The sequence below is a fragment of the Neofelis nebulosa genome, chromosome X (assembly GCF_028018385.1).
Source record: "Neofelis nebulosa isolate mNeoNeb1 chromosome X, mNeoNeb1.pri, whole genome shotgun sequence".
Taxonomy (NCBI): Eukaryota; Metazoa; Chordata; class Mammalia; order Carnivora; family Felidae; genus Neofelis; species Neofelis nebulosa.
This window is the reverse complement of record NC_080800.1, coordinates 109,459-118,362: the sequence shown is the minus strand read 5'-3', so window position 1 is coordinate 118,362 and position 8,904 is coordinate 109,459.

Genomic DNA, 8,904 nt, shown 5'->3' with positions numbered 1-8,904 from the left:
ATCTTCCCCTCCCCCCTCCTCTCTCTCCTCTCCCCTCCCCCTCCCTTCCCCTCCTCCACTTTCTCCCTTCCTCCCTCCTTGGAGACCCAGCTCCTGGCCGGCAGCTCCCTGACTGGCCCCCTGTGCCCCGCTCTCCACAGCCCGGGGCCCCACGTACCGCCTGTGAAATGGGGCTCTGAGCTCCTGGGGCCTGGGCAGCAGCCGCCACTGGGGACCCCCGCTGCCTGCGGAACAGACCCTCCCTCCCCGTCTGTCCGGGCTTCCTGAGGCTGGCCTCCACGCGCCTTCCTGCCTCAGGTGGGGAGACCCAGGGCCCCGAAGTTGTCCAGATCCCCAGAACCTGTGACTGTCAGGCTCCACTGCGGACGGGACTCCAGGTCTCTGCACAGCTGAGCTCAAAGCAGGGGGCGGGTGTGCGTGCAGTCCCAGGGGCTGTGCTGGGCCCGTGCGCCCAGGACTGGGCGGGACCCTCGACAAGCACTCCAGCCTGGCTGGGTTTGCCGGAGTGGGGGGGGGGGGGGGGGCGCAAGGGAACCCAACACCGGCGCATTAGCACCCCAGTGTGGACGTGCCTACTATCTGAGCCTGGACCCCACTGTGGACGTCCCTGCACCCGGATCCCACCCCCCCGACCACCCCCCCGACCCCACTTGGACGTCCCTGCGCCCGGGTCTCCCCACCCCACCCCACTTGGACGTCCCTGTGCCCAGGTCCCCTCCCGGACCCCACTGTGGACGTCCCTGCACCCGGGTCCCCCCGCCCCGCCCCCCCCCGCCCCCGGACTCCACTGTGGACGTCCCTGCGCCCGGGTCCCCCCCCCCCCCCCACCCCACTTGGACATCCCTGTGCCCGGGTCCCTCTCCCCACCCCACTTGGACGTCCCTGCACCCAGGTCCCCTCCCGGACCTCACTGTGGACATCCCTGCGCCCCGGTCCCGAGTTCCATCCCCCCCCCGACCCCACTTGGATGTCCCTGCACTGGGGTCTCCCCCCACCCCACTGTGGACGTCCCTGCACCCTGATTTCCTATAGCCAGACAGGCCAGGGGGACATTCATCACTGGAATAGGCGCCCCCCTCCCCACGTCCCTATGTCCAAAAAAGATCCCTTCCACAGACTCTGGGGGTCAGGACATGGCCACGCTTCTGTGGGGACATTGCCAGTAAGAGGCTACTAGGGGAGGGTGTGCTCCCAACACAAGAGCAGAGGTGAGTGATGCTGGGCTGGGTCTCAGCCAACACTATGGGTAGATGCTCCAAGGCTCCTTGGAGGGGACACAGGCAGGGCCACCCCAAGAGTGCTGCCCATTGGGGATGCAGCACCTTGTGCTCTGTCAAGTTGGGGTCACCCCCTCCCCCAGAGGCCACCTCCCCCACACACCTGTGCTCAGCCAGGTTGGGGTCACCCCTCCCCCAAAGGCCACCCCCACCCTCACACCTGTGCTCAGCCAGGACCCGCAGTCCCCGTCCCCTGTGTCTGCACCCTCCCTAAGACCCTCAAACAATGTCTGGGACCCACACCTGCCACAAGGTGAAGAACAGAGTATGTGCTGGGGCAGCTGCTGTGGGCTGGTGGCCACAGGGTCCTCGTGTGCAGCCCCGTCCACCTCCAGACGCAGTGTGCACGGGGTTGGGGGGGGGGGGGCGCAGGTGTTCCCTGCGGGGAGCTCCTGCTGGACAGCCTCTGGGGCACCAGCACTGACCACCTGTCCCCACAGGAAACACCAGAACACCTGAAAGGGACAGTATCAGAACCTGTCCGGACTCCCTTCTCGCACTGTTGTGCACACACACGTGTTCACATGCGCGTGCGCACACACATGCGTTCACGCCCATTTCAGTTTCTACCTCCTGTGTGACCACAACTGGAAGTTTCACACGGTTAGCAAAATACACACAACCTAAAATTTACCACCCGTGACATTTACACATTCATTGTTGTGCAGTGACCACCTGTGCAGTTCCAGAAGGTTCTCAGTCACCAGAGGACACCCCACACATCAGTGTCCCTGCCCATCTCCCCACTTCCGTGACCCCCCAGCCCCGTGACCCCAGGCCCTTGGTGACCCAGCGCTGTGACACCCACCCTGTGACCCCCAGCCCATGACATCACCCCCAACCCCGTGACACACACCATGTGACCTCTGCCCCCTAGCCCCCACTCAATGACCCCAGCCTCATGATCCCCCGGCCCGATGCGCCCCATCGTGGGACATCTCCCCCCGTCCCGAGACCCCAGCCCCCAGCGCAGTAGCCCCTATCCCCCTCCGTCTGCTCTGTGGGTAGGATTTTCATAAAGACCATGTTGTGCACATAGCCGACCTTCCCAGCGGTTAAACCCACGGATATAAGACGCGTCTCTGACGCCAGGTCACCGCGGTCTTTTCCCTCGGGTACTTTTCCTGACGCGCACACACTTTCTAGCAAGAACATACGGTAAAGACCCAAGTTACAACACTTGTAAACCGGTGTTTGCTCATTTGACAGATTTCTCGGCATTCTTCCGTACTAACCCTTCAGGTATCAACTTATTCTTGAATCCCTGCAAACGACACTCACGGGCTGTGTTCCAGGACGTCCGCCCAATGGCAGGGGCCCCATTCCCAGTATTCCAGGAATTCCAGACTGTCCACCGGGAGGTACAGGAAGTTCCTCATGCCCTCCTCACCCTGCCTCCTGTCCCTTGTCCCCCCCCACCCCCACCCCAATGCTCTCTGGGGTCTGTCTCCTGTCCTCCCCGCTCTGGGGTCTGTCCCATGTCCTCCCCCCTTTGGGGTCTGTCCCTGTCCCCCTCTCTTTGAGGTCTGTCCCCTGTCCTCCCTGCTCTGGGGTCTGTCCCCTGTCCTCCCTGCTCTGGGGTCTGTCCCTGTGCCCCTCTCTCTGGGGTCTGTCCCCTGGCCCCCCTCTCTTTGGGGTCTGTCCCCTGTCTTCACCCCTATGGGGTCTGTCCCCTGGCCCCCATCTCTTTAGGGTCTGTCCCCTGTCCTCCCCATTCTGCGGTCTGTCCCTGTCCCCCTCTCTCCGGGGTCTGTCCCCTGTGCCCCTCTCTCCAGGCTCTGTCCCCTGTCCTCCCCCCTATGGGGTCTGTCCCTTGTCCTCCCCGCTCTGGGGTCTGTCCCTGTGCCCCTCTCTCTGGGGTCTGTCCCCTGGCCCCCCTCTCTTTGGGGTCTGTCCCCTGTCCTCCCCCCTATGGAGTCTGTCCCCTGGCCCCCATCTCTTTGGGGTCTGTCCCCTGTCCTCCCCATTCTGGGGTCTGTTCCTGTCCCCCTCTCTCCGGGGTCTGTCCCCTGTGCCCCTCTCTCCAGGCTCTGTCCCCTGTCCTCCCCCCTATGGGGTCTGTCCCCTGTCCTCTCCACTCTGGGGTCTGTCCCTGTCCCCCTCTGTCTGGGGTCTGTCCCTTGGCCCTCCTGTGTCTCCCAGTCACTGTCCCATATTGCTACCTTTCTTCCACACCTTTTCAGTGTGTCATCTGTCCTATTAAAGGCTCCTGCTCAGGTCACTTCTTCCGGCCGTCAACGTCCTTCATCTGCCCGTGCGGTGAGAACTTCAGTCACCCTGTGTTTGTGCTCCTGTCCTGGGTCTGGGTCCTCATCTGTTTGTGTCTTGGGCTCAGCAGAGACACTGAGAGGCTGAGAGCTGAGTCCCCTAGGAGCCTGATGACAGAGTGTGAGTATCAGTGTCCATCCTGGGGCTCGCTGTGGTTGCTGTTCTCCCATGTGTGGATCTCACACGGCGACCCCCAACCAGCCCTGCTGGGGCCAGGCTGCTGTGGTTCCCACACCCGGATGGGCTCCCCCGTTCTGGACAAAGAACAGTGAGATCAGTTTGCTTGGTTTCGAAATGGCTTCATGCAAAATATCTGAGATCCAATCATTAATTTATTGTTTTAATATTTATTTTTTACTTTTGAGAGAGACAGAGAGGGAGAGAGAGAGAGGGAGGGAGAGAGAATGAGCGGGGGAGGGGCAAAGAGAGAGGGAGACGCAGAATCCCAAGCAGGCTCCAGGCTCCAAGCGGTCAGCACAGAGCCCCACGCGGGGCTCGAACCCATGAACTGTGAGATCATGCCCTGAGCCAAAGTCAGACGTTTGACCGACTGAGCCACCCAGGCGCCCCGTTTATTTATTTGTTTGTTTGTTTGTTTGTTTGTTTATTTTCATCATTTTTTTTTAAGAGAGAGAGAGGTCGTGAGTGGGGGAGGAACAGAGAGAGAGAATTCCAAGCAGGCTCCACAGTGAGCTCAAAGCCTGCACTCATGAACCTTGAGGTTATGACTTGAGCCGAAATCAAGAGTCATACACTTAACCCATCGAGCAACGCAGGTGCCCCAGTATTTTTTATTTTTTTAGAAACCAATTAGTTTATTTAAAAAAATTTTTTTAGGGGCGCCTGGGTGGCGCAGTCGGTTAAGCGTCCGACTTCAGCCAGGTCACGATCTCGCGGTCCGTGAGTTCGAGCCCCGTGTCGGGCTCTGGGCTGATGGCTCGGAGCCTGGAGCCTGTTTCCGATTCTGTGTCTCCCTCTCTCTCTGTCCCTCCCCCGTTCATGCTCTGTCTCTCTCTGTCCCAAAAATAAATAAACGTTGAAAAAAAAAAATTTAAAAAAAATAAAAAAATAAAAAAATTTTTTTAATGTTTGTTTCTTTTTGAGAGAGACAGAGCGTGAGCGGGGGAGGGGCAGAGAGAGGGGGAGACACAGAATCCGAAGCGGGCTCCGGGCTCCGAGCTGTCAGCACAGAGCCTGATGCAGGGGCTGACCCCACGAACCTTGAGATCGTGACTGGAACCGAAGTCAGACACTCCAGCGGCTGAGTCCCCAGGCGCCCCGAGACCAGGTGCTTTAACCCCGCCTCACAGAGCATGTGGGGGCTCCAGGTATGCATATTTCAGACTCTGCAGCACAACCTTGTCTCTCCTTGTGCTCGAGACCGGTCCAACTGCAGCCACCTGCCCCAGGAATTGTCCTCCCCACCGAGGGCAGAGCCTGCCTCATCCTGTCTCCTCGCTGCCCGGATGGATGGGTGCCCACAGGTCTCTCCCTGTTGGTGTCTGTCTCCGTCTCTCTTCTCTCTGTGTGTCTCTGTCTCATCTGTATCTCTCTGTCTCTGGCACACGCTCCTACAGCTGCACAACCAGGAACAGGACTCACACCCATCCCCCACTCCTGGGTCATGATCCCGGGTCTTCAGATCCGGACAGGCTCCAGTCTTCAGGGATGGCAGCCCTCCAGCACCACCTGTGATCCAAACCCAGAACTCTGGGACTGCAAGAGTTGAGCAGAGAGGGAACAGGCTTGGGGCAGAAGCCACGAGCACCCCAGCAGTGTGGGAAGTCACCTCAGCCTGTGCTCCTGGGAAACCACAGTGATTAAACAAATCTGCAGATGAAGGACCTGAATGGAGACAGGAAACCATCCAAACCCCAGAGGAGAGAGCAGGAAAAGACCTCTCTGACCTCAGCCACAGCAATTTCTTCCTTGACACATCCCCAAAGGCAAGGGAATTAAAAGCAAAAATGAACTACTGGGACCTCATGAGGATAAAAAGCTTCTGCACTGCAAAGGAAACAATCAACAAAACTCAAAGGCAACCGACGGAATGGGAAAAGATATTTGCTAATGACCTATCGGACAAAGGGCTAGTATCCAAAATCTACAAAGAGCTCACCAAACTCCACACCCGAAAAACAAATAATCCAGTGAAGAAATGGGCACAAAACATGAATGGACACTTCTCTAAAGAAGACATCCAGATGGCCAACAGGCACATGAAAAGATGCTCCACGTCGCTCCTCATCAGGGAAATACAAATCAAATCCACACTCAGATATCACCTCACGCCAGTCAGAGTGGCCAAAATGAAGAAATCAGGAGACTATAGATGCTGGAGAGGATGTGGAGAGACGGGAACCCTCTTGCACTGCTGGTGGGAATGCAAATTGGTGCAGCCGCTCTGGAAAGCAGTGTGGAGGTTCCTCAGAAAATTAAAAATAGACCTACCCTATGACCCAGCAATAGCACTGCTAGGAATTTACCCAAGGGATACAGGAGTGCTGACGCATAGGGGCACTTGTACCCCAATGTTTATAGCAGCACTCTCAACAATAGCCAAATTATGGAAAGAACCTAAATGTCCATCAACTGATGAATGGATAAAAAAATTGTGGTTTATATACACAATTGAGTAGTACGTGGCAATGAGAAAGAACGAAATATTGCCCTTTGTAGCAACGTGGATGGAAATGGAGAGTGTTATGCTACAGAGAAAGACAGATACCATATGTTTTCACTCTTATGTGGATCCTAAGAAACTTAACAGAAGACCATGGGGGAGGGGAAGGAAAAAAAAAAAGAGAGGGAGGAAGCCAAACCATAAGAGACTCTTAAAAACTGAGAACAAACTGAGGGTTGATGGGGGGGTGGGAAGGAGGGGAGGGTAGGGGAGGGGCATTGAGGAGGGCACCTGCTGGGATGAGCCCTGGGTGTTGTATGGAAACCAATTTGACAATAAATTATATTCATAAAAGAAAAAAAAAAAGGAATCTCTAGAAACATCTTTACTGTGGGTGGAAAGGACGCTGGAGTCTGAAAACCCAGGACTTTGCACCGTGACCTTATGTGGAGACAGGGTCTGAGCAGAGGCAATCACGTGAAGTGAGGTCATTAGGTTGGACCAATTCAACAGCACTGGTGTCCCTGTAGAAAGGGAATTCGCACGCACACACACACTCAGACACACATAGAACGTCGTGTGAAGATTTGACTGAACCCACAGCAGTGCAGTTGTCTCCCCGAAGGGAGGACACCCATGACTGGAATGGCCACAAGCCAAGTTCCAAAAGCTGGGACAGACGCCTGGAGCCACCCGTTCAAAGGGGACCCAGACTTGCAACCCCAGAACAGGCCACCACTTGGGCATAAGTTCTCCGCCCTCCTAATCTGCCTAAAAGCAGGGTACACATTTCCCTTTGTGAGGTTGGCGTGGACGTCTGCACCCTGTCCTGTGCTGGGACGAGGAGAGAGACCCTTATCACACAGAGGGGCCACTGACACCGAGAGGACACTGCATAAAGGGACCTCACTAGAATAACCTGTACCTGCCATTGAGTTCCCCATTTATTTCCTAGTCACGTCCCGACAATCTATCTCTCCTTAAAGCCCAAACCCTGTTTTCTTTGTTAAAAGGATACATAAAGCCTTGAGTGTAACTACTTCTTTGAGTATCAGTTCTCATCTGTGGGGACCTCTGGGCATGTCAGTATTCATACAAATTGTGTTATTTTTTTCCTCTTAATCTATTTTTTTTTACTTTAATTCACAGGCCTCCATGACAGAACATAACAGGGCAGAAGGAAAGTCTTTCTTCTCCAATACGTCCACAAAGCGTTGAGAGGGAGTCAGGCCCTGCCGACGACTTGATGTGGGACTCCTGGCCCCCGGAACTGAGGGACGACAGACACATTTCTGATGTTTCAGCTACCTGTTTGTGTTTATTAATTTTGGCAGCCTCAGTGAAGTCACACCACTGTCCTCAAAGACTCAGATGAGACCCCTGAAGACGCTGTTTCCTCGGACAACGCTGCTGGGCCCTCCGCTTCTCTCCTCCGTCCCATCGGTGGCCCGCTGAAGTGTCCGTCCCCAGTGATCCTTCAGGATAAGTGCTTGTCAGCTTGCCTCCTGTCATTGGGCCTCTGGACTTTGCCTGCATTCACCTGGGCCCCCAGACGGCCCTCCTGTGGGCCCATCTGGAGAGCCGGCTATAGGCAAGGACAGACGTTCCCTGGCCAGCTGTCAGGCGCACGGCACACTCTCCCCACCCAGGCGGTCCAGCCCTTTTGCTCCTAACGCTGGAGACGCCTGCAGACCAGTGGCCCCAGTGTGCTGCCTGTCCCGCCGTTCTGCGTGTACTGGATGGACCTTCACATGTCAAACCTCACCGCACTGATCTCATCCCTGTGTCATCCATTCAAACACCCAGGAAATCACAGCGAGGCTCTGTGGCTCGTTCTGAGGGACCGCCGGGTGCACAGTCAGATGGTCACCCGCCTGGGTCACGTCACCTGCCTGGATCACGTCCCTCGCCTGGATCACGTCACCCACCTGGATCATGGTCACTCACCTGGAACTTAATCCCATCTCCAAAGACCCTTTTCCAAATAAGGTCCTGAACCACAGCTTCCAGAATTACTAGGTGCACACATATTTCGGGGTTGGGGTCACTGTTCAAGACAACTTGGTGTGTACTCTGCAACTTGTGAAAGGATTTACGGTTTATGTAATCTTTTGGAACTTACTTTTCCCTTGAAGTTGCCTTCCTAAGATTCATCCTTTTTTTTTTTTTTAAGTTTATTTATTTATTTTGAGAGAGAGAGAGAGCAAGGAGGGGAGGGGCAGAGAGAGAGGGAGGTAGAGAGAATCCCAAGCAGACTCCACACTGGCAGCACAGAGCTCGACGAAGGGCTTGATCGCATGAACTGTGAGATCATGACCTGACTCGAAATCGAGAGTCAGATGCTTAACCAGCCGAGCCCCCCAGGTGCCCCCTCAGATTCGTCCTTATTGTGAGGCATCAGCAGGGCATTCGCTCTGGCTGGGGTACACTCGCCATGCGACCCGCCTGCCAGGTCTCCACGTTACCAAAAAAAAAAAAAAAAAAAAAAAAAAATTCCTGGGCTCTCGGGTAGCTAAGTCTGTCAAGTGACTGACTCTTCATTTCAGCAGCTCAGGTCATGATGTCATGGTTCGTGAGGTCGAGCCCCGCATCAGGCTCTGCACTGGCAGCATGGAATCTGCTTGGGATTATCTCTCTGCCCTTTCCCCGCTTGTGCACGAAACCCCCCTCAAAATACATAAATAAACTTAAAACACAACTGATTAAAAAAAAATTCTCCACTCAATGTACAAAATA